The 27,202-nt window shown below is 47.6% G+C and overlaps 1 protein-coding gene across 1 annotated transcript in view; it reads right to left on the bottom strand.

Annotated features, from left to right (window-relative positions):
• The window catches only part of LOC126425143 (cytochrome P450 4g15-like), a 168,074-nt gene that overhangs the window by 34,349 nt on the left and 106,523 nt on the right, over positions 1–27,202 (bottom strand). The window lies entirely within an intron of this gene.

Raw genomic sequence — 27,202 nt, 5'->3', positions numbered from 1 at the left:
CCAACCCTCCTGTTTGCAAAGGCAAGTGACTTCCAAAGGAACGCCAGTTTTCCCCAATACGCTTTTGGAAAATAAACTTCTCAGGGGACTGACAGAAAGAAGCACCTTTGAGTAAGTACTACATGCGTTACCGGGACACAGGAAAATGAAGTACGTATACTGATGACGCAAAACTTTTATGACCACCTGCTCACTAGCTTGTTTGTCCACCTTTGCAACGAAATACTTCATTTATTCTGCGTATCACGGATCCAAGAACTTGGCAGGTTTTTGGAGGTATGTGACATTAGATGTCTGCGCACAGATCATAAAACTCGCGAAAATAACGGGCCGCTGGTGGCATAAGCAGTGGTGGCGCCCGATAGTGACTCAGGTGAGTTCCATAGGATTTACACAGGTGACCGCGGTCGGCGAGACATCAGTGTGAGTTCATTATAATGCTCCTCAAACCACTGTAACACGGTGCCGGCTCAAACAAATGGATAATTATACTGCTGAAAGACGACATCATCTTCGTAGAACACTTCAAGTATGAAGGGATGCAAGTGGTTCCCGACTGTCAGCGTATCTTCGATTACTGCCACAGGTTGGATGCAAGAACAGGAGAATATCTCCCATAGCGAAATACTGCTGCCACCAGCCTGTGTCCGTGGCGCGCTGCACGTGTCGAGCCGTCGTTCACCTCGACGATGGCGTTTTTGGAGACGACTATCGACCTAGGATAGCAAGAATGTAATTCATCCGAAGCGCCGACACGTTTCCATTGATCGACAGTCGAATCTTGATGGTTCCGTGCCCAAAGAAAACGTTACTGATGATGTCGTTCGGTCAACATGTGGACGCATAGGGGGGGGGGGGGGGGGGGATGATGCGGCGGAGCTCCATGTTCAACAGTGTGCGATGAGCGGTGTGCTCCGAAGCAAAAGCATTGCGATCTTTCGGCAGAGTTGCCACAGATCACCATCTGTCCCACTTTACAGAGCAGACAATTCTCCGAACCCCACTTTCTGTACTGAGTCGTGTACGTCGAACCATTTAGCACCTAGTGGCAGTTTCACTGTCCATCCACCTCTTTGCATAGGTACTCACGACTGCAGCTCGTGAACATTCGACCAACTTCGCCGTTTTCGACATACTCGTTTACAGCCTCTCCGTAATAACAATCTGCCCTTTACCAAGGTCGCTTTCCCCACCTGGAACCCTATCTCCGCTAGGTGATCCCCCGTCGGTGTGTGCTCCGCTTACGTGCCTTTCTTACCGCGTCAAGTGCCCGCAGCCCCAGCAGGTAGCATTTAACGCCGCGGTGGCCAGTGGTCACAATGTTTTGGCTTATCAGTGTTTACTCTGCTGTGGAAGCTGCTTAATCGACTGGCCGACACCTTAAAATAATTTTGTGGAGCATTGTTAGTTGCTCGTGAGTCTCTCGCAAACGTAGGACGCAAGTCGTGAGCCTTATGAGGCAGAACTGTGGTTTATAAACTGCAGGGCGTATGAAGTCGGGAGTGATCGACAATCATCAGTATAGTTCTTTTCCGCTTTTTGTAAGAAACAGAGCGATGTAATGGGCTAACATTTGCTAAGTGAACAGAGTTTTTGTACGAGAAAATGTAGAAAACAGCTATCTGGAGGTAATGTCGGTAACAGCAAGGCACGCTTGGTGGGGTCAAAACAAAACAGTAAGTTTAGTTTCTTCTAGTGAAAACTTGTGGCTTTTTTGTGTGCGCACTTCTCTATTTACACTACTGGCCATTAAAATTGCTACACCAAAAGAAATGCAGATGATAAACGCGTATTCATTGGACAAATATATTATACTAGAACTGACAAGTGAATACATTTTCACGCAATTTGGGTGCATAGATCCTGAGAAATCACTACCCAGAACAACCACCTCTGGCCACAATAACGTCCTTGATACGCCTGGGCATTAAATCAAACAGAGCTTCGATGGCGTGTACAGGTACAGCTGCCCATGTAGCTTCAACACGATACCACAGTTCATCAGGAGTAGTGACTGGCGTATTGTGACGAGCCAGTTGCTCGGCCACCATTGACCAGACGTTTTCAATTGGTGAGAGATCTGCAGAATGTGCTGGCCACGGCAGCAGTCGAACATTTTCCGTATCCAGAAAGGCCCGTACAGGACCTGCAACATGCGGTCGTGCATTATCCTGCTGAAATGTAGGGTTTCGCAGGGATCGAATGAAGGGTAGAGCCACGGGTAGTAACACATCTGAAATGTAACGTCCACTGTTCAAAGTGCCGCCAATGCGAACAAGAGGTGACCGAGACGTGTAACCAATGGCACCCCGCACCGTAACGCCGGGTGATACACCAGTAGGGCGATGACGAATACACGCTTCCAATGTGCGTTCACCGCGATGTCACCAAACACGGATGCGGCCATCATGATGCTGTAAACAGAACCTGGATTCATCCGAAAAAATGACGTTTCGCCATTCGTGCATCCAGGTTCGTCGTTGAGTACACCATCGCAGGCTCTCCTGTCTGTGATGCAGCGTCAAGGGTAACCACAGGCATCGTCTACGAGCTGATAGCCCATGCTGCTCCAAATGTCGTCGAACTGTTTGTGCAGATGGCTGTTGTCTTGCAAACGTCCTCATCTGTTGACTCAGCGATCGAGACGTGGCTGTACGATCCGTTACAGCCATGCGGATAATATGCCTGTCATCTCGACTGCTAGTGATACGAGGCCGTTGGGATCCAGCACGGCGTTCCGTATTACCCTCCTGAACCCACAGATTCCATATTCTGCTAACAGTCATTGGATCTCGACCAACCCTAGCAGCAATGTCGCGATACGATAAACTGCAGTCGCTATTGCCTACAATCCGACCTTTATCAAAGTCAGAAACGTGATGGTACGCATTTCTCCTCCTTACACGAGGCATCACAACAACGTTTCACCAGGCAACGCCGGTCAAGTGCTGTTGGTGTATGAGAAATCGGTTGGAAACTTACCTCATGTCAGCACGTTTTAGTTGTCGCCACCGGCGCCAGCCTTGTGTGAATGCTCTGAAAAGCTAATCATTTGCATATCACAGCACCTTCTTCCTGTCGGTTAAATTTCGCGTCTGTAGCACGTCATCTTCGTGGTGTAGCAATTTTAATGGCCTGTAGTGTAACTATATATTTTCATTGTAAGGAAAAAGAACCCTCCCCCCCCCCCCCAATAGAATGACCGAAAATGGCTTGGAATACGACGGTAAGACGAGTAGTAGTATGTAAACAAATGCCATGCAACATGCATGTCAGACGTGTTTCACGTGGTCTAAATACTTCACCAATGAAAAGACACCTACTGTTTGCTGACTGACTGCAGCTGGCTAGCTTAATGGCGGACACCGCACAACATGTGCATTTCTCTATCACAATCCAATAAACAGAACAAATTCCGACATATAATTGGATAAACATGCAAAATTCAGCAATAATATACAAACACTGCTATTACGAATTTAGACTGAGTTGACAGAAGTTACGGGATAGTGATGTGCACGTGTAGAGACGGCAGCAGTATCGCCCACACAGCGAATGAAAGGGTCGCTTGTGGTCAGGCGACTCGCCCGAGAGGATTCCGACGTGGTTGTCGGCGCACGGCGACGGTTAGGCTCTTGAGAATACCGGCTGGACGCTAGACGAAAACCGTGGCGTACTTAGATAAATCCTGATTTCAGTTGGTACAAGCTGGTCTGGTGGAAGGGTTCGAGTGTGGCGCAGCCTCCATGAAGCCTGGCCCCAAGCTGTCAACAAGGCACTGTGCAAGCCGGTGGCAGCTTCATAACGGTGTGGGCTGTGCTGACATGAAACGGTGTCGTCATCTGGTCCAGCTCTCGAAATGGTTACGTTCTGTTACCTGGAGCTCATTTGCTGCCAATCGTGATCTTCATGTTCCCATACAACGATTTTTATGGGTGACGCTGCGACATACCACCGGGCCACCATTGTTTTAAATTGGTTTGAAGAACATTCTGGACAGTTCGAGGGAATGATCTGGTCACCCAGATTCCCCAACATGAAACCCACCGAACATTTATGGGACATAGCCGAGAGGTCAGTTGGTGAATAATATCCCGCACTCGCAACACTTCCGCAGTTACGGACGGCTATAGAGGCAGCATGCCTCAGTACTTCTGGAGGGGACTTCCCGCAGCTTGTCGAGTCCACGCCATATCGAATGGCTGCACTACTGCGGACAAAAGGTCGAACGCGATATTAGGAGATACTCCCGGAATTTTGTCACCTCAGTGTACTGTGCTTGTATTTGAAATTCGCAGTCCGCGATATGCATCGAAACAGTAGCGTAATATGTTTACATTTTAGCTTCCTCGTCTCTGGTATGTGTCGACACGAAAGATGTAACTCCTGATCTAGAGCCTCACAATAACGACAGCAAGTACTCACTCTCAGTGTTCCGTGCGACACTCAGTTTTAGCTTCGTACTCGTTCGCTCCTACAGGTATGTTGCTACTCCACCTATCGACCTTACCATGCGACTGTCATTTCTGTTCATCTCATTTAGTATTTCTTTCAGTTTGTACTTTACTGTAGTGTAGCATTTCTCCTGTGTATGTACCAAGATCCTTGACCTATGTTACTTGGCAATGACACATCATGCGAAAGTTGCTTATGTTACACAATGTGATCAAAAGTATCCGAACACCCCCAAAAACATGCGTTTTTCATGTTAGGTGCATTGTGCTGCCATCTACTGCCAGGTACTCCATATCAGCGACCTCAGTAGTCATTAGACATCGTGAGAGAGCAGAATGGGGCGCTCTGCGGAACTCTCGGACTTCGAACGTGGTCAGGTGATTTGGTGTCACTTGTGTCATACGTCTGTGCGCGAGATTTCCACACTCCTAAACGTCTCTAGGTCCACTGTTTCCGATGTGATGGTAAAATGGAAACGTGAAGGGACACGTACAGAACAAAAGCCTACAGACCGACTTCGTCTGTTGACTGACAGAGACCGCCGACAGTTGAAGAGGGTCGTAATGTCTAATAGGCAGACATATATCTAGGCCGTCCCACAGGAATTCCAAACTGCATCAGGATCCACTGCAAGTACTGTGACAGTTAGGAGAGAGGTGAGAAAACTTTGATTTCATGGTCGAGTGGCTGCTCATAAGCCACACACCACGCCGGTAAATGCCAAACGACGCCTCGCTTGGTGTAAGGAGCGTAAACATTGGACGACTGAATAGTGGAAAAACGTTGTGTGGAGTGACGAATCACGGTACATAATGTGGCGATCCGATGGCAGGGTGTGGGTATGGCGAATGCTCGGGGAACGTCATCTGCCAGCGTGTGTAGTGCCGAAAGTCAAATTCGGAGGCGGTGGCCTTACAGTGTGGTCGTGATTTTCAAGGAGGGGGTTTGCACCCCTTGTTGTTTTGCATGGCACTATCACAGGACAGGCCTACACTGCTGTTTTAAGCACCTTCTTGCTTCCCACTGTTGAAGAGCAATTCGGGGATGGCGACTGCATCTTTCAACACGATCGAGCACCTGTTCATAATGCACGGCCTGTGGCGGAGTGGTTACACAACAGTAACATCCCTGTAATGGACTGGCCTGCACAGAGTCCTGACGTGAATCGTGTAGAACGCCTTTGGGATGTTTTGCAACGCCGATTTCGAGCTAGGCCTCACCGACCGACATCGATACCTCTCCTCAGTTCTGCCACTCCCCAAGGAACCTCCCAGCACCTGACTGAACGTATTCCTGCGAGAGTGGAAGCTGTCATCAACGCTAACGGTGGGCCAACACCATACTGAATTCATGCATTACCGATGGAGGGCGCGACGAATTTGTAAGTCTGTTTCAGCCAGATGTCCGGTTACTTTTGATCATATAGTGTATGTGTGTACCAGGAAGAATGTTGGTGATTGATGAAAAACCAGACAACTCGCAGTAAAATCGTAAAACAATGTGTAGTCGGAGCGAACAGATATCGTTTGAACATACCAATGGCGTTCAACCTGTGGAATGAGTCACAACCATTGCTTAATTAAGCGTATCTGTCTGGAGCGATTTTGACGGAACGACCGTTTAAATATACCCAGAGAGGAAGGAACTGCCACACTGAGATAATGAGTTACTCAGTTTTATTACCATGAACCTAAGGAAGTAGAGATCAGGCACGAAAGTGGTGGTCTTCTACAAAACTCTAGTTCTAGAATATCGTTAACAAGCTCCAGTGTCCATTTTCAGTACCATATATGGAAACATATTACCTCCTCAACATGAACTCATATTGAATAAGGATGGAAACCCAATTCTAACCAAAGAAGGAAAAGCAGAAAGGTGGAAGGAGTATATAGAGGGTTTACACAAGGGCGATGTATTTGAGGACAATATTATGGATATGGAAGAGGATGTAGATGAAGATGAAATGGGAGATATGATACTGCGTGAAGAGTTTGACAGAGCACTGAAAGACCTGAGTCGAAACAAGGCCCCGGGAGTAGACAACATTCCATTAGAACTACTGACAGCCTTGGGAGAGCCAGTTCTGACAAAACTCTACCATCTGGTGAGCAAGATGTATGAGACAGGCGAAATATCCTCAGACTTCAAGAAGAAAATAATAAGTCCAATCCCAAAGAAAGCAGGTGTTGACAGATATGAAAATTACCGAACTATCAGTTTAATAAGTCACGGCTGCAAAATACTAACGCGAATTCTTTACAGACGAATGGAAAAACTAGTAGAAGCCGACCTCGGGGAACATCAATTTGGATTCCGTAGAAATATTGGAACACGTGAGGCAATACTGACCCTACGACTTAGCTTGGAAGCTAGATTAAGGAAAGGGAAACCTACGTTTCTAGCATTTGTAGACTTAGAGAAAGCTTTTGACAATGTTGACTGGAATACTCTCTTTCAGATTCTGAAGGTGGCAGGGGTAAAATACAGGCAACGAAAGGCTATTTACAATTTGTACAGAAACCAAATGGCAGTTATAAGAGTCGAGGGGTATGAAAGGGAAGCAGTGGTTGGGAAGGGAGTGAGACAGGGTTGTAGCCCCTCCCCGATGTTATTCAATCTGTATAGTGAGCAAGCAGTGAAGGAAACAAAAGAAAAATTCGGAGTAGGTATTACAATCCATGGAGAAGAAATAAAAACTTCGAGGTTCGCCGATGACATTGTAATTCTGTCGGAGACAGCAAAAGACTTGGAAGAGCAGTTGAACGGAATGGACAGTGTCTTGAAAGGAGGGTGTAAGATGAACATCAACAAAAGCAAAACGAGGATAATGGAATGTGGTCGAATTATGTCGGGAGATGCTGAGGGTATTAGATTAGGAAATGAGACACTTAAAGTAGTAAAGGAGTTTTGCTATTTGGGGAGCAAAATAACTGATGATGGTCGAAGTAGAGAGGATATAAAATGTAGACTGGCAATGGCAAGGAAAGCGATTCTGAGGAAGAGAATTTTGTTAACATCGAGTATAGATTTAAGTGTTAGGCAGTCATTTCTGAAAGTACTTGTATGGAGTGTAGCCATGTATGGAAGTGAAATATGGACGACAAATAGTTTAGACAAGAAGAGAATAGAAGCTTTCGAAATGTGGTGCTACAGAAGAATGCTGAAGATTAGACGGGTAGATCACGTGACTAATGAGGATTTACCGAAAAGAATTGGGGAGAAGAGGAATTTGTGGCACAACTTTACTAGAAGGGATCGGTTGGTAGGACATGTTCAGAGCATCAAGAGATCACGAATTTAGCTTTGGGGGGTAGCGTGGAGGGTAAAAATCGTAGAGGGAGACCAAGAGATGAATACACCAAGCAGATTCAGAAGGATGTAGGTTGCAGTAGGTACTGGGAGCTTGCACAGGATAGATTAGCATGGAGAGCTGCATCAAACCAGTCTCAGGACTGTAGACCACAACAACAAATGGATTGATTCATATGGGTATTGACAGTCACCATCGATTGAACCGGGATGGATGTAAAGTTATTTTGGTAGACCTACAAACTACATCTACATCTATCTCTACACTCCACAAGCCTACAAACGGGCTACAGCAGAGCGTATCACTGCTAGTAATTTCCTCTCCTGGTCCACCCGCAAACCGAATGAGGGAACAGCGGAAATGCCTCTGTATGAGCCCTGACCTTTTCTTCACGGTCCTTGCGCGAAATATATCTCAGTGGCAGTAGGCACCATCTTCAGTCTGTTGGAAATGCTGATTCTCAAAACGTTCTCAACAGTCTTTCGTTAAAATAACGTCTTCTTCTCTCTAGGGATTACCATTTGCCTTCCTTGAGCATTTTGGTCGAACCTTCGGTGACAAATCCAACAGCACGCCTCTGAATTGTTTCGATGTATTCCCTCAGTCCGATATCGTGGGGATCTCAAGCACTGCATCAGTTCTCAAGAATGGGTCGCACTAGTATTCTCTTCACGGTCTCTTTAATGTATGAAATATGTTTTCTCATAATTCTCCCAATAAACCAATGTGTACCATTCGCCTTCCCTATAACCGACCTTAGGAGAGCTTTGAACATCATATTGCTTTGCAAAGGTATGCCCAGATATTTAGTAGACGTGTTCTTGTCAAGCAACGCATAATAATACTGCATTCGAAGACTACTGGATTGTTTTACCTATTCATCCAGATTAACTAAGATTTATCCTCCTACAGTTCCATACAGTACAGTTCCTGTACAGTACAAAATCATCGGAAAACATTCTGTACCCAAGAGATTGTACGTCAGATGCCTTTCAACACAATGTGTAAAAAAACGTATGGCATAAATTGCAGGATACATTCCTCACACGAAGAGGAAGAAATTATGTTATATGAACATGGGCTTTGTTTCCGTGTTACAACTCATTTTCTCCGACTCATTAATCATGCGAAACTTGACGGAGAGAACCAACCAGCATAGCACGTGCAGCTCTTTCTCACAAGATATGTTCAGTGCACCCTCACTGGGCACTGATACATGTGTCAACCCGCCGCCATAGAGAAATTCGGATCGCTGATGTATCCCTACAGTACTGTGTATGGTTTTGTAGCCGCCCACTATACGGGCACGTGGACATCTTGTGCTGGGGTTGCATACTCCAGACTTTCCAAATGTCCCCACAAATAAACGTCCAGTGGGTTGAGGTCCGGAGAGCGTGCAGACCAGGCGACCGGCCCGTCTCTAGCTGTCAATGTGTCACCGCACCTGTTATTTAGACATTAGCAATAAAATGTGCAGGTGCTCTTTCGTGCATGAAGTACATGTGTTGTCGCACAGCTAAAGGCACATCTGCTTACAGATCACGTATTCTCTAGAAAATTAAGATAAATTTGTCCGTCGAGTCTCGGTGGAACAAAGCGAGGGCGTACCAAACAATAACCAACAATGCCGGCCAAAACACTGACAGAAAGTCTTTGCTACTTGAGGACTGACGTCTGCCCATACATGCCGTTTGTTCAAATTTTCAATCTGATCTCACTGAAACGACGCCTCATCTGTGAACAGCAGCGCTGAACGGAAGTTAGGGTTGACACTTTATTGAACAAACCGTAAGCAGAAGAGAACCCGTGCAGGAAAACCAGTTGCTGATAGTATCCACGGGTGTGCTGCCGATCTATAGTGTCCAACGGGCACAATATTTCGGCGATCATACATGTCGCCATCATCAAGTGAACTGACGGACTGAGCTCCTGTGAACGTGCCGGCACGGAGATCCGTACGCTATGGCTGCTCAGTGGGAACTGGGTTCGGTCGCGGCGGCGGCCGATTTAAATACCCTCCGCCCGCGGCGCGCTCCCTCCGCTGTCCGCGCCCCGCGCCACGGTCGCGCGGTGGAACAGATTGCGACGGCGTCTGAGATGACGTCGGTGTGCGGAGGGAGCGCGCCGCGGGCGGAGGGTATTTAAATCGGCCGCCGCCGCGACCGAACCCAGTTCCCACTGAGCAGCCATAGCGTACGGATCTCCGTGCCGGCACGTTCACAGGAGCTCAGTCCGTCAGTTCACCTGATGATGGCGACATGTGTGATCGCCGAAATATTGTGCCCGTTGGACACTATAGACCGGCAGCACACCAGTGGATATTTTGATTATCAAATACGCCGGGAGAAACTCAAGAATCACAGTTGCTGATAGTGCCTGCAAACATTGTAAATGGTACGGATACAGCTGATCCTGGTGTAACACTCGCCAGACAACATTCAGTGATCCAGCTACGTGTCTGGTACTGACACTACAGTCATCGTCAACCGCACAAAGAATTTGCAGTGTTCTCGTCCTTCTAGAGCTCCCCCGGTGGCAAGTGTCAGATTTAAATGCCCCAGTGTTCCCTAAGACGACGATCAATGCGTTCAAACGTTCTTCTGATGGGGAACCTCCGTCCTGGAAATGTCAAATGTTGAGAGCGAGCGCCGCTGCTGCCACCAAATCCACACATCAGGTGGGCATCTGTCGTCTCTGCATTTACGTACACTGCCATTGCATGAGCCAAGTGTGTGCTTAACTCTACGTAGAAACCTGTGAGATTGCAACGGTCATACTGATCGCTGTAGCAGTTGATGTTACCCGTAAAACGTCACACGGCAACAGGGACATGTAAAGCAAAACACTTGCGGTGCACGAAGTAAAGAGACATCACTAAGTGCGTGAGTTCCCTATGATTATAACGTTCTGTTCTTGAGTGTTTGCCACGATAATGAGCTGGAGAAAGTGAACTGTAACATGGAAACAAAGCGTTTCGATGCCAGTATTCACATAACATGATTTCTCTCTGTGTGTACGAGGGATGTGTCCTGCAGTTCGTGCCACACATTTTTCTCACACCCTGTATACAGGCAGTGGACAGGGAGGTGCGTGACGTCCGGAGAAAGGTGTTCCACCGACCAGAGCCACGCGGCCCACCCCAGTAGCTGTGCAGGCGTCTCGTGGGCGCCCACGCCACGGCAGCTGGCCCCAGCCCACCGTGTCCGCACTTCGTGGCCTCTGGCCGGGCCGTCCCACCACTACAGCCCACTGGCAGTTCGGAACCCCACTCGCTACAGTTTCTCTGCGCGTGCGATCTAGCTCTCCCACGTGGCTCACAGTCAAAGATTACAAATCCTGTCGAAAAAATCGATAGGAGCCTGCATGGCCCACCTTCCCCCACTTACAGCTGGAAAATCTCCCTCGCTGCTTTCGACATGGAAATAAGCATAGCTAAGCGCCGCCTTTCACTGCATGATATGCACCTACATCTACATACATACTCCGTAATCCACCATAGGGTGCGTGGCGGAGGGTACCTCGTACCACAGCTGGCATCTTCTCTCCCTGTTCCACTCCCAAACAGAACGAGGGAAAAATGACTGCCTATATGCCTCTCTACGAGCCCTAATCTCTCTTATCTTATCTTTGGGGTCTTTCCGCGAAATGTAAGTTGGCGGTAGTAAAATTGTACTGCAGTCAGCCTCAAATGCTGGTTCTCTAAATTTCCTCAGCAGCGATTCACGAAAAGAACGCCTCCTTTCGTCTAGAGACTCCCACCCGAGTTCCTGAAGCATTTCCGAAACACTCCCGTGATGATCAAACCTACCAGTAACAAATCTAGCAGCCCGCCTCTGAATTACTTCTATATCCTCCCTCAATCCGACCTGATAGGGATCCCAAACGCTCGAGCAGTACTCAAGAATAGGTCGCACCAGCGTTCTATAAGCGGTCTCCTTTACAGATGAACCACATCTTCCCAAAATTCTACCAATGAACCGAATACGACCATCCGCCTTCCCCACAACTGCCATTACATGCTTGTCCCACTTCATATCGCTCTGCAGTGTTACGCCCAAATATTTAATCGACGTGACTGTGTCAAGCGCTACACTACTAATGGAGTATTCAAACATTAGAGGGTTCTTTTTCCTATTCATCTACATTAATTTACATTTATCTATATTTAGAGTTAGCTGCCATTCTTTACACCAATCACAAATCCTGTCCAAGTCATCTTGTATCCTCCTACAGTCACTCAAAGACGGCACCTTCCCGTACACCACAGCATCATCAGCAAACAGCCGCACATTGCTATCCACCCTATGCAAAAGATCATTTATGTAGATAGAAAATAACAGCGGTCCTACCACACTTCCCTGGGGCACTCCAGATGATACCCTCACCTCCGATGAACACTCACCAGCGAGGACAACGTACTGGGTTCTATTACTTAATAAGTAAGATGTCTTGCCTGTAATGAGACTGCTGACCAAGAGGCTGACTGGACCCAGTAACTTAATAACCTCATACGCTCCCACAAACTGAAGCCACACCTTATGCAAAATGACATCACACTCGTCTCTTAAAGTGAAGTTACGAATGAGGACTTTATCATGGACCTTTAACTTAAATACACGCTGACAGTTATTATAACACTGCCGCTGTATCCGATGCGTGAGATCAGTATTACTCCAGGCTCCCTTTTACTGGATAATTTCAGGGTTAATTGTCTCTGGAGAGAGATTATTCACGGACAAAAATTGGCAAAGGGAGAACGGGAAGTTGCCCTGATGACTTCATGATGGGTGGAGTTAAATGCTCGCTTCAACCAGGGTACGAATGTATCCCATTTGTTCTGAGTGAGTGCACGGAATATTATCATTGTAGGTTTCAAGTTACGATTGACCCTCGTTGCAAATTAGGACTGGGGGTAGTAAGGGATTGTCGTGAAATGCTTTACCACATACCATGGATTGGGTGACCTGACCCATCTCGTCGTGTTACACGCCTTCCGTGAACCATTCTGCACACACATGTTGCACTGCAGAAACACTTCGTCCCACGCGAGGGGCAATTTCCTGGATGGATGCATCACGTTCTCTCATGCCAGTGATGCGTGCTGTTTCAAACTCACTGATTTTACGGTACACTTTGCGCATACGTCTTGGAGGCGTCCTGCAAGTCTGCCCTGCATTATAGCGACAACGAGGGCCGCAGGCACACTTTGGCAAGTGGCAGATGCTGCGCCACGATGTCGATGTTGACCTTCAACCCGTGGACCCACATGGTTCAAATGCTAATCATTTGTGCAGAATATACAATATACATGTTCTGTGATATGAATGTCGCGTCTCTACTCAAGGGTTCTGTTCTTTATGAACGTGAGTGTACTTTATTCGGGAAAAAGATAGTACGCTCGTCTGCTCGGATGAGCAAAACACAATTAACGCTCAAAAATGACTGATAGCTTGACGGCCTTTGTTTAACAACTCAGAGTCTCGAACTCGAGCCACTTTTCCAGAAATTAATATTCACACAGTTCTACTCCTGCACTCGATAACCAAGTTCCACACGAGTTTACTTTGAGGTTGTGCACAGTGTTATTGATGACTGGAAAAACAGAATATGGTCAGTGTTCTAGCAAAGTTCGTGAAGTAGGTTGTAACACAGAAGCACAGAGACCGGACCGTCGGCCAAGCTGAAGAGGTCACGCGGTGGACAGAGGGCAGCAGCGTCGTACAGGAGCGGATGTTCGTCTGCAGCTCAGTAGCTCTGGCTCGACGCGAACTGACGCTGTACGGCAGTGCGCAGACCTAAATACTGTCGCGCGGCAGGATATCGCAGGAACTATTTTAGGTCACGTGGGCCACACACGCAAACAGGTTCCCTCTTCCCCAGTCCGCGCGACTTCTGGTGCCTTTGCTAACTGCTGCGAAACTGTTTTCTGGTGCAGAGCATGTGAGTGGCACTTAGGCAACCCGCAACGTTGGAGTGCCAGATGGTTGCCAGCCGTACAGGCGAAACACCGCAACATGTCACTAATATCGTAGGAATTCCTTATCGCCCTTCTAAAACGCACAACTAACGGCATCAGCTATTTGAACACTTAATGTCCTTCACAGAGAAACGAAATGCACAAACGCGTGCAGTCCACTGTGCCATTGCCCCCATTCTTCTGGGACCGAATTTAAGACCCGATTGTCGGTCTCAAGGGTAGCTTGGCGGTGCTCTAAATACTACTTAAAATTTTCCAGGGCGAACATCACTGCCAGGGCCATTCGTAGACTGAGTACTTTAGGTCAGCTGCAGAGATGGCCATTGAGGCGTAAAACGCACAATTTAGATCACGAAGGAGCACTCGAAACTCTGAGTGGACAAAGCTGGTGGACTACTAAGGACGCCAGAGGCAAATTGGACTACTGGCTCTTTGCCCACTGGAAAATTTGTCTCTCCTTACGTGAATCATTCACTGGTGTGATCCATTGGGTAAAATTAGCCACGAACTTCCTAAAGAATTTTGCCATGCTGATGACATGGGTGACTCTCTTCTTATTCCTTCCATAGAGACATTTATGCAAGTTTCGTTTTCTTTCGAGAACTAATATCATAAGGTGATACCAAATACCGCATAAAGTAAATTTGCTGGCAGGACTAATCTCAGATGGCTTAACAGTCAAACTGTCCTCATGGTGGTACATCAGAACCTCTTTCAGACGTTGGATGGTCTCTTGGAGATCGAGCTGTACACAACTGCATCATTCAGATACTTGTATGTGGTTCTGAACTTTAGATCACACACTCTGAAAGTCACGACAACGCGGCTGCCCCTGTGGATAATGCACAAGGATCTCTATTAAAATCAGAGATTCTACTTAGTGCAAAATGCACTTACATGGTTGGTAATCTTTGGTGAGCGGTACTTGATGATAAGCTAGGTTTGTACCCTAGACCCAGCGTGCCCCCATAAACCAAGTAACACAGTTCTGTCCGTCCAGTAGCGGCACTGGCTCTAAAAATATCTTGTCATTATGGACTCTGTAGTTCAGTACAGTACAATAGCATGCACCCTGCCTTCTGGAACTAAAACATAGGTGAGCCGCATGGGAAGGCAGATGGTCTTAGAATTGTACCACAGAGCTTGTTATCCATTGTGTTACCACAAGGCTTTCGTCTTCTTCAATTGCTATTTCGGCTGCATATGGTCTGGCCATCCTCAGAGTGAGTTGTAAGACTGAAGGCAAGGTTTTTGTTCCTGTTTTTTTTTTCTTCTTCATTCCCCTGCCCCATATGGGCAGGGGAGTGCTGGCAGCCACACAATCCACTGCTCTTCAGCCGGGTGTACTGACAGTTAATAAAAGGAGAAAACTATACATATAAAGGCGGTAATAAGGGGGCATAAAAACAGAATAAGTGGAGACAATGAGGGTTAAAATATACACTGAAACGTTCACTGTGGGATTGTTAAAAAAAGTTGACATAAAGTTAAAAAACAGAGCTGATGATTCTTGGAGCATATAAAATACACTGAAGTCAGACGCACAGGTTAAAAGTTGTCCACAGTATTAAACACTACAGAACAAATACACTTCAAAACCACTGTAAGAGACGAAGCACACACAATGAAGAATAAAAACTGCCGGGAGGGACCTGCTGAGGAAGAGAAAAAGAGGGGAGAGCAAGGTGCATCGGAGGAGGGGGTGGCATGAAAAGAAAAGGGGGGCATGAGGCGCACCAAGGGGTAGGAGATGAGTGGGGAAAGCAGGTCAGGAAGGAGTGCAGAGGCACAGAAAGGATGCTCTGAAAAGGGAGGGGAGTGGAGGAGGATGGAAAACTGCTCAGGGGAAGGGAAGCGGAGGGGAGAGGGAGCCCTGAGGAGTGGGAGAGGACAAGGTAGGGTTACAGTTGGTAGTAGGGATAGATATCAGGGCAAAGCTCATCATCTGGGAGGGGTAGGTGCTGGAAGTTGTGTTTGGAAAGGAGGTGGAGGATGTGGAGGTGGAGAGGGGGTGAGACGCAGTGGTAAAGGCATAGCAATGAGCTGGGCATGGAGAGGAAGTGGGACACCAGGGGCTGGGGAGGGGGAGTGAGTCAGCAGGTGATGTACAGAGTGAAGATGTGTTCGAGGTAAAGAAGAAGGTGGGTGAAAGGATGAGGTCGTAGAGGATGCATGTCGAGGATGGAAGGCGGATACAGAAGGCAAGGTGGAGTGCATGGCGTTCTAGGATTTGGAGGGCAATAGCATCTGGGAGGGGCAGAAATCCAAGCGATGCTGGCATAACAAAGGATGGAGCGGATGAAGGAATTGTAGGTGTGAAGGGTGGTGGAAGGATGCAGTCCCCATGTCTGGCCAGACACGTGTCTCAGAAGGTGGAGTATATTGTGGGATTTGTGCCGGATTGTAAGGAAATGGGGATTCTATGAGAGATGACGGTCAAGGGTGAGGCCAAGGTATTTCAGGGTAGGAGTTAGGCGGATAGGATGACCATAAATGATTAGGTAGAAACCACAGAGACGGAAGGAGTGGGTGGTGCAGCCTATGATGATTGCCTGTGTCTTGGAGGGGTTGATATGAAGGAACCATTGGTTACACCAAGTCGTGAACTGTTCTAGGTGGGTTTGGAGGGTACGTTGTGACCGTTGAAGGGTAGAATAAAGGGTCAGGAAGGCGGTATCATTAGCAAATTAGAGGTGATGAACGGGCAGGCAAGGTTTGGGCATATCGGCAGTATACAGGAGATAGAGGAGAGGGGAAAGGACGGAGCCTTGGAGAACACCAGCAGTGGAATAGTGGAATAGAAAGTATGGGAGTTGTAATTGTTGATAGTGACATAGGGGGGATGATGGGAGAGGATGGAAGCAACGAGACAGATGAAATTGATGGGGACAGCATCATTCTGGAGGTCGAGGGAAACAAAGGTAGCAGAGCAATGGGAGTTAAGATGGAGGTAAAGAAGATTGGTAAGTTTAAGGTGCTGGTTGTCAGATGTGAAGGAGGGCTGGAAGCCACACTGGGTAAGGTGAAGGAGATGGTGGTGACGAATACAGTGGGGGAGGATGGACCCAAAGATCTTACTGAGGCAGATGGGATGATAGAAAGAGGTGTCAGAGGGGGGTTTGCTGGGTTTAGGGAGGAGCAGGACTTAGGAACTCTTCCACAGGTCAGGGTAAAAGCCAGTAGAGAGGAGGACGTTGTGCAGCGTAGCAAGGGCAGCCAGGAAGGACAGGGGGATTTCTTGAGGTGGTGATAGGTGACACCGCCATGACCAGGGACGGTGTTGCATTTGCAGTGGAATGTGATGTCTTTTGCAGTGGTGGGAGAGTTGATGCCTGAGGGGGGGGGGGGGGGGGTAATTGATTCAAGTAAAAGAAACTAGGGGCGAGCAGTGGGACAGAGGTATCAGTACATTCAACGACAGTGGGGAAGAGGGAGTAATCTAATTAGGGATTGTCAGGAAATGGCAGAATGGTTAGCCTTCCTGAGGTTTCCAGGGAAGGGGCAGTTGTCATGGAGAAGAAGGTAATGCGGGTCGGGATGGCCACCTGTAAGGTGGTGGAAGGCTGACCAGATCTTGAAGGAGTTGACAGGGAGGATGGAGTTGAGGTATGTACATGTATGGCGCCAGTCCCGCCGTTTCTTTCCTGTAAGGAGGTTCAGAATGTGTCGCTGTAATTGCCGGTTGTGGAGGAGTGTACCTCGGCGAAGGGTGCACAGGAAGAACCTGCGGGGTTCACAAAGAAGGACGGCCTGCGGAGGCAGCGTAGGCCGGTGAGGGTGGACGAGTTTGGTAGGAACGTGGGCCTCCACAGCGTCAGTGATGGAAGAGGCACGAGTGATGTTAGTGGGACAGTGAATGGCAAGGGGGTTGCTTTCGACCTGTGTGGCAACGGATTCCTAGTAGGCATCCCAGTCGGCGCGACGGCAGTCGTGGACGGAGGGGCAGCAGGGTGGGTGGCTGGAGGGTGGCCACGGGTGGACGAGATGGTGAGAAGGATGGGAAAGTGGTCAGTACCAATGGGATTGAGGACGTCGGCGGCATTACGACCGAGGAGGTTTGTGAAGTGAGAATAACATCCTGGATGGAGTTACTTTCAGGGCAGGTGTGTTGTGGGAGAGGAGGCTCACCACGGAGGCTGGTAACGACAAGGTGGCAAGTGCCTCCTTATATGGCGAAAGTGCTCTGGCATTCGATTCGCTTGTTGATGAATACTCGGCAGCTGGAAGACCTTAACTACTCCTCTGCTATTTAATTACACCAAGAGCCAGGTTGCATGCCTTGTGCAAATTAAAACCGTTGCCTCTGTTTATTAAGTTATGAGATAATTTATGCGGTTTCCTTGAAAGCAGAATCCCAAAAGAACGACGTCAAACGTCACTGTAGTTCATGGACGAACCACATATAAACAATGTTGTGGGACAGCTGACGTCTGGCTGTAGTAAGTGCGTGAGGCTTCGGTGGTCCACGCACCTCTCATGAAAGACGCGTGTTGTGTGATCGGTTTCTGACTTACTACACCGTCTATTAAAGTCCAGCCACGAAACTAGAAATGGTGCGGTGCACAACCACAACTGGTCCAGTCAGGTTCACGTAGGGCGGTGTGGCGCTGCAGCACGCAGGCGATGGACTTGTCGGTCGGTGAGCTTCTGGTGCTGGGTGCAGCCGGTAACCGAGCCGCTGCTGCTGCTCCAGCGTGTGCTGCCCGGCCTGCTGAGCAAGTTCCTCGTTGCCTGGAGGAACACCTTTGGGAAACTGATAATATTCGTCCACAAGACACGTATTGTCCGATGACCACACATATTCCACAAACGTTGCGATTCTTCAAACTGTTCACCAGTCACCTTGTCGAAATACCCGCAATACTGCAGGGCAGCTCCACAGCTCTCAAAGACTGGTTGCAGCATGACGCACAACTGCATACATATCATTACACATTGTACGTTAACGTAACACCAGCAGCCACCACATTCGACGTATAAAGGTTTATTAATGGCTTTTGCACCAGTGGAAGATAATGAACATATTATAAATGACGTGATATGGACTGACAAATCGAGCTAAGCTAGTGAAGGTATTTTCAACATCCACAACAGCCATTATTGGTTGGAACGTAACTCACATTTCACCTGTGAACCTGGCTTTACATTATGGGAGAAAGCCGTGGGCGTTACCTATTGCTGGACAAGTTGAATGCGCCCCTGTATCGTACATTTCCTTGCAATACTTTGTTCGATACAACAGAAAACGTACCGCTTGGTGTTCGGCGACAGTTATGACAAGCTATTGGCGAGAGAACATTGTGACGAGAAGTGCATGCAACGAACATTCGGTGTTCGTCACGTAGCAAGAGTCCATTGCTCACGCAGGCACATAAAGATGACTACAGCAAAGTACACTGGACTACAACAACATGCGGCTAGTTCTCTGATAGTCCCCCCAACCCTCCTACATCTCGAATAGTCCGCAAAATCACCAAAAATGAGCCCCATAGAAAATCTGAGGCAAATTTTGGAACAGCGGGTAAAACGCCGCAATTTGGTGGAACTACGCCACGAAATCCTCATCGGGTGGCTTAACCTGGATGCGACGTGCCTGCACGAACGTGTGGAGTCACCTCTTAACCGAATCCAGGCGGTCATCAAGCTCAGAAACGGAATTACATGGAACTAAATTGTGGTTGTATTGATATCTCTAGCAGTAACTACTATTTTGTCCGGTGAGATTACACGCTGAGGTGAAAAAGGTCATGGGGCAGATCCTAATATTGTACTTGGACTCCTTTCTTTCGCCGTAGTAAGTCAGCTCGACTTGGCAGGGACTCAACAAATCGTTTCAAGTCCGCTGCAGAAATACTGAGCCACGATGCCTCTATAGCTGTCATTGTTGCGCAACGTTGCCGGTGCAGCATTTTGCGAACAACCTGACCTGTATTATGTGCCATAAATGTCCAATGAGATTCGTGCTGGGTTGTCAAACCATTCGGTTCATCTGTCCAGCCTCGAACTATTGTGGCCCAGTGACACGGCACGTCGTCATCTACAAAAATTCCATTGCTGTGTGGGACTACAAATGGTCTCCAAGTAGCGGCACATATACATTGCCAGTCGATAACCTCTTCAGGTGGACAAGAGGACCCAGTCAGTTCCGTGTAAACATAGCTGGCGACTTTGTCGAGCCACCACCAGCTTCCACAGTGCCTTGTTGACAGCTCGGGTCCACGGCTTCGTGGTGTCTGCGCCACACTCGAACCCTACCATCAGCTGTTACCAACTGAAATCCAGACTTGTCCAATCAGGTCACGCTTTTCCAGTTGTCTAGGGTGCAACCGATGTGGTCACGAGGCTTGGAGAGGCGCTGCAGGCGATGTCGTTCTGTTAGCAGAGGCACCCGCGTCGATCGTTTGCTGCCATAGCCCTTAACACAGAATTTCGCCGCACTGTCCTAACGCGTACATTCGTAGTACGTCCCACATTCACTCCTGCTTGTCTGTTAGCACTGATGCGTCCAGCTGGAACGTGGAAAGTCTGTTAATTCCCGTCTTGCGTCCATTATCAGGTCGGAAACCTTTTCACCAGAATCAGCAGACTAAAAATGGCAGCTCCATCAATATACCTTGATTTCACGTCACTACCGTCATTGGTATGTTGGGTATATTGCTATGCCATAACACTTGTCACCCCAGTGGAAAGTTTCCACTGCGACACTTGTTTGTGCCATTCAGCTAGCGCAGTTGCTACGTACGATTTCACGTTTGCTTACACTGTGCGTGTGTACTCCTCGAATGCACTTTCACTCGCTAATCGGTTAGTGTGTGACGGTCCAGGCAGTGGACAGTCAGTGGACGATGGTATTTCCCAATAGATGTCAACGATCTCGGCAATTGTTTATCAACCTCTTCAACCACTTACAAGAAGGATGTAGTGTAATACCTAGACGACGTAACAGATGGGAACAATTGACCACGGAAGAGGGGACAATTAATGTTCTCGCTGCTCTTGCAGTTGCTCTGCACATTAGCTCCCACGCGATCGTACGAAGAAGCAGCACTGTCAGGCAAGTGTCCACCAGGGGCTGCGTGCACACTTTTTCTTTTTTCTGTGGGGAAAGCTGAAAGACGCTGTTACGAGGACATACCACGACATGCAGCGACACATCACTGCAGCCCGCACAGACATGTCTGCTGAATTGCTGCCACATGTGCACCAGTTGTCCCAGACTGGAAGCGTGCACCGCCGCTGCCCGTGGTCACTTTGAACACAACCTGTGATGGACAATCGTCTCATTGCTGGTCACAATCCGTGTAATTAGTGCACGCACCAAAAGAGTAGTCCAAATGTCAGTGTGGGAACTTTTCAAACTAAGTACCTCGTTAAACGAATCGCACTAGAATCCTGCAACAAACACCACTGACATTCTGATTTACAATATTTTCAATTTGTTAATGTCAAGAGGCATTGTTCCATTCAAAAAATGTACGTTTGCACCAAAATACTCTTTATAAGTATTATTATAATATGTTGACTGATTAACAATACTGACTACCAATTCACTCTGTGGAAACCACACATGAGTAGCACTTTCCACTTCCACAATATATCCGGTGCAAGTTTGAGGTGATCTACACCTATATGCAGAGGCTGCCTCTCATAAGAACCACCAGGAAAATATTATCTGATGTTTCAGCAGTAATATACATTTCTATATCTGCAATGTGCATATGGAGTGAGCCCAAACAAATACTGCTCATCACTTATTCCATGCGACTGCCACTGTCAATGGAGAACTTCGGTTTGTTCCCCGTTATAAGCAAAATGCTCTTAAAAGCGGAATTTGATGTGCGCTCCCGATAGAGCAGTCTCAAATTGGTGTAACGCGATGTTCGTGTTGTCGGTGTGTGTATTAACAGGGGCGGCAAAGCGCGAAGAACAAGCCAGTGTTCCCGCCGTGCCGCTCTGGTCTGCTCTTCGAGTTTTGTCGCCCCTGTTGAAACACACACCGACAACACGAACATCGCGTTACACCAATTTGAGACTGCTCTATACAGGCTGATTTGTTCCACCGTGTGCAAACTGTAGGGATTTATCGATGAGAGGATGCGGAGCAACAGAGGTGTCTGGAAATGCGCGGTTTCCATGCTAGAAAACATTCATTGAGTCATACATTGTTACAGAGACTGCGGTCTTCTATGCACTGTACCACGCAGATGCAGTTAACAGTATCTGTTTAAAATGGTTTCCGAACTCTCAATGCATGCGCGTACGTCCTGTAACATGATGTGTCTGACACGTTCACATCGGCCGGGCTGCGTCCGAACAGTGTCGACGGCAGCACGAACACGCTGCTCCACAGTCTTCATGCACGTACTTTTGAGGTGGCCCCGGGCTGACATCAAGTGGACGAGCAGGCTGTGCAACTTCACCCCCTCGTCCCATCCATCGACCGGGGGAGACACGACTGAGATGCTCCCGGCCGTTAACGGGGATTTGATTTATTGCTCATTTGCCGCTCATTTTTGATTTATTGGTCATTTATTGCTCATTTTTGAGCTTTTCATGTAGATTACGAAACATATTCCCTACTACAAACAGAAATTATTGTTTTCAGCTGTTACAATGAAAGTAATGATAAATTAAAAATACATTAGAAAGTGAAACAAGAAAAACGCGAAAATATCCACATTTTAAGAAGATATGATAACAGATGCTAGGAAAAACTTGGATAGTAAGAGATGGAGAGAAAAGTTACCCTATCTGAGCCAGCGTGATCTGAAAGCCCCCGAACTACTTTGAGTCTGTCCCGGTCCACTAGAGTGTAATTTATGGATTAATATTTTTAAACACTATAACTATTATGTACATTGTCGAGAGAACAGTGGTCTGTGAGTGTAAAGTATGTTATTTCTTGTGGTTATTAATTAACCTTCAGTTTCTGTATTATGTGCCTTATATTGTACGTATTATGCTGCTTGTATTCTAAGTATTCAGTTACGAGTGTTACATCCCAGCAGCGATATAACCACCGCGGTATTCATGTCCCTCTTGTTTATACTTAAGCTATAACAGGTTTAAAGCATTGATTGCCTTACACTGTTTATTGTAATACAGTTTCGTTATTCTAGATGTTGTCTAAGGTTGTCTGCGGTACACATTCGCCAGTCAGTGTGGCCGAGCGGTTCAGTCTGGAACCGCACGACCGCTACGGACGCAGGTTCGAATCCTGCCTCGGGCATGGATGTGTGTGATGTCCTTAGGTTAGTTAGGTTTAAGTAGTTCTAAGTTCTAGGGGACTGATGACCTCAGATGTTAAGTCCCTTAGTGCTCAGAGCCATTTGAACCATTTGGTACACATTCGTGAAAGTGTTTGCCCTTGAGTCACTGTGTGTTTCAGTACTGCTGTGTGTGTTGGTGCACGAATTGGAACTTGTCTTAGTGCTTCCTGTGTGTTGCAGTATTCCGTTATACGGCAGTTCCTGTCTGTATTCGTCATGAAATGTCCTCGAGACATCATCAGCGTACTTTGTGGATGTCTGGTGTTTTGCTCTGTATCGGTGACAGTGAAAAAGTATGTTCTGTGGGGATCGACGTTCGCCACGTTTAGAAGCAGCGCGCTCTGGCCGTGGGTCGTGCGGTGTGAGTGTGCAGGACAGGGGCCGTGACCTGTCACGGTTCAGTCTCAGACGTTCCCTGATGCCCGGGAGGAAGTGACGCACTCTACAGCTTTCGTCGCTTCTCTCCCACTCCCTTCGCCAGGTATCCACAAACGAATTGGCGGTTCTCTGCGATGTCGTGTCCGGTAATCTCGATTATCTTGTCCTGTCTTCTCCTCCTCGACCAGTACATTGCAGTCCCAAACCGGATGTTTACGTCGATAGGGAAGGTTCGAAGCACCTTGCACAGTGATTCCACTGATGTGGTGTTGACAGCCCCTGACGCCCTTACCGGGGCACTTCTCTGCCCTCGCCGATGATGTTCCTATTCGTCTTCAGACGCGCTCTGTGGGCCCATGCACTGGCTAAAAACAGACCACGTACTCAAAAAGCACACAATTGTAAGTTCACAGTGTGTGTAATGGTTCCCTGAAGTGTGTTATGTTGAGCCAGCCTGTGCATGATCTTCGCAGCCATATCAGTTGCTGTTCTGGTGTGTTCGTCAAACGGCAGTCGTTCATCTAGTGTTTTCCGTTGTCTGAGTATGCTGATGTCGTGCAGTTTCATGGTTGGATTACATTGTAATGTTCCTTTGAGTAGTATATAAACTGTCTGCTGTAGAGCCATCTAAGGTTTATTATGTTTGCACCACTGGCTGATGATTGTGAGTAGTTGTGTTAGAGTTGCGCTCTTGAGTCCGCGGAGACCACCACAGCCGCGCGGGATTAGCCGAGCAGTCTATGGCGCTGCAGTCACGGACTGTGCGGCTGGTCCCGGCAGAGGTTCGAGTCCTTCCTCGGGCATGGGTGTGTGTGTTTGTCCTTAGGATAATTTAGGTTATATAGTGTGTAAGCTTAGGGACTGATGACCTTAGCAGTGAACTCCCATAAGATTTCACACACAGTTGAACAGTAGTTGGAGACCACCTCCGTATGCTGTCGCCTTGTTGGCACGGCTGTCGCCAACCAGTTGATGTAGGAGGTCTTGAAAGGCGAAATCCCAAAAGACGGGGCTACAGATTGATCCTTCCAGGCGACCTCTGGTAATTCGTTTAATAACTTTATGACTTCTGTATACTTGTTTTCTGTGTTATGAACAGCGGTTAGTACCTCATTTTGTACTTAATCTATAGATTTCCCCGACCTGAAACCGAATTGGTGACGACTGAGGCCAAGGAGCTCCTAGTGTAATTGCAAGCGATCGCACAGAAGTCGTTCCTGGACGTTGGCCAAGATGTTGATTAAGCATACAGGTCTATAAAGATTTTTTGGTTCTGAGGGATTCTTATCCTCTGATTTTTTAATTATGACGGCATTTGCTGTTTTCCAGACCGCAGGTACCCGTCCAAGCCGTAGCGCTGCATTGAGTAGAACGACAATTTTCATTGTCTCGGAATGGATACCATCTGGCCCGGGGGTGTTTTTGTTCTTTAGTTTGGCAGTCCCAAGCGCGACCTCCTCACATGCAAAGGGAGTAATGACGGTACTATTTTCATAGCAAGACTTCATTAGGGTTCGCTGTCCAGTATAAATCTGTTCATCCAACTGTTGCTCGTCATCGGGGAGGAGTTTGTTTAGCAGGAATTAGTCAGAACTTCTCCAGCCCTATGTTAGGCTGCCGTCATCTCGTCTCAGCGTTGCTAAGACTAGTGGCGTCCCCAGACGCTCCCTTTGTATTTTGAAGGGTTTCGAGCTGTTTCTGCACATATATGTTCCATATGATCTCCTCGTGTTTTTTGCAACTCTTTTTTTGCAGCGTTGTTTTGCATCCCTGAACTGTATGAGTCTGACATCTCTGCCGCTTGCCATTGTCGCCCTTTGAAACCCCTTCCATTAGTTTCTCACCTTTTTGCGCAGCCTTGTTAGTCTCCTAGTCCACGGTATGTTTAACTTTCGTTCTATGTCAGCGGTCGGAATTGCAGCCCGTTGTGCTTTGTAATCACTTTCAGCGAAAGTCTTTCTCTATGCTCGGCCGGCGGACAGCAGATTGTGGCACCTTCTGAGTTGCCAGTTCTAGTCACAAGTCGCACTGCTGTTTAAAAGGTGCCCCTGGTTTTTGGCTTCTAAATGTTTTCTTTCAAGTTTAAAACGTCGCCTGTTCCCCAAGTTCCGTGTTCTTTGCGTCTGATCGTTCTGCCGCTGTCTGCTCGGGCTGCGAGTGTGTTGTGGGCGCCTGTATGTATTGTCTACTGGCGTACTCATGCTTACGTTCGAGCTTATGTAGTTGAAGTTGTGTCGGATACTGTGTCTATTTGTGTTCTTTTGGAGTCATCGAGCTTTTACTTTTTTCCTTCTATTCTGTTCATCACCATGCATTGTGATATTGCGTGCTCTGTTATTTGTGTTTGTAAACCACCCGGAAATGAACGTCACTGGTCCGCTGTACGGTTTGTACTTTTCCCCAGTGTTGTACACCCTGTTATGTTTCAGTCTGTCACGTTTGTGTTCTGTCACGGTGCTTTTTCCAATGTCTTTGTTTTGTGTGAATCCCTGAGTGTGACCTGCGTAGTTGTTGGTGCACATGTCGTCATTAATTCCGCGTTGTGCTTGTTTGTGATGTCTACGCTTTCCATAATCATTATTAACTAACTCTATTTCTAATTCTTCTAGTCTTCAGAAGAAGCACGTCTGCACGGTAGCGCATCGCTACGCTCCACGCTCTAGATGGCTGGCGACCTCACAGCCCACGACCCTCTCCACGCACAGCAGGTCGACGTGCTGCGTTGTCCGTCACGTGGCCGAACCGCGTCGCTGGCAGCCGACGGCGGCAGCGTTCCAGTGTCATGGAACGTCTACTGGAGGAAGCCCGTCTGTTGCCGCCGTGCCACTGCGCGGCGCCACGAGCTCTCCTCAGTAGCTGGAGTCTTGTCTTTCCGGAGGTGAATGTCTTCGTATGCGCTGTCGGGACATGTGAAATCTACATCTACATACATACTCCGTAATCCACCATACGGTGCGTGGCGGAGGGTACCTCGTACCACAACTAGCATCTTCTCTCCCTGTTCCACTCCCAAACTGAACGAGGGAAAAATGACTGCCTATATGCCTTTCTACGAGCCCTAATCTCTCTTACCTTATCTTTGTGGTCTTTCCTCGAAATGTAAGTTGGCGGCAGTAAAATTGTACTGCAGTCAGCCTCAAGTGCTGGTTCTCTAAATTTCCTCAGTAGCGATTCACGAAAAGAATGCCTCCCTTCCTCTAGAGACTCCCACCCGAGTTCCTGAAGCATTTCCGTAACACTCACGTGATGATCAAACCTACCAGTAACGAATCTAGCAGCCCGCCTCTGAATTGCTTCTATGTCCTCCGTCAATCCGACCTGATAGGGATCCCAAACGCTCGAGCAGTACTCAAGAATAGGTCGTATTAGTGTTTTATAAGCCTGTCTCCTTTACAGATGAACCACATCTTCCCAAAATTCTACCAATGAACCGAAGACGACCATCCGCCTTCCCCACAACTGCCATTACATGCTTGTCCCACTTCATATCGCTCTGCAAAGTTACGCCCAAATATTTAATCGACGTGACTGTGTCAAGCGCTACACTAATAATGGAGTATTCAAACATTACGGGATTCTTTTTCCTATTCATCTACATTAATTTACATTTATCTGTATTTAGAGTTAGCTGCCATTCTTTACACCAATCACAAATCCTGTCCAAGTCATCTTGTATCCTCCTAAAGTTACTCAACGACGACACCTTCCCGTACACCACAGCATCATCAGCAAACAGCCGCACATTCCTATCCACCCTATGCAAAAGATCATTTATGTAGATAGAAAACAACAGCGGACCTACCACACTTCCCT

This window comes from Schistocerca serialis, chromosome 10 (genome assembly GCF_023864345.2).
Source record: "Schistocerca serialis cubense isolate TAMUIC-IGC-003099 chromosome 10, iqSchSeri2.2, whole genome shotgun sequence".
NCBI classification, from domain to species: domain Eukaryota; kingdom Metazoa; phylum Arthropoda; class Insecta; order Orthoptera; family Acrididae; genus Schistocerca; species Schistocerca serialis.
The sequence above is the reverse complement of the archived record's forward strand: the minus strand, read 5'-3'. Positions and strand labels throughout refer to the sequence as shown.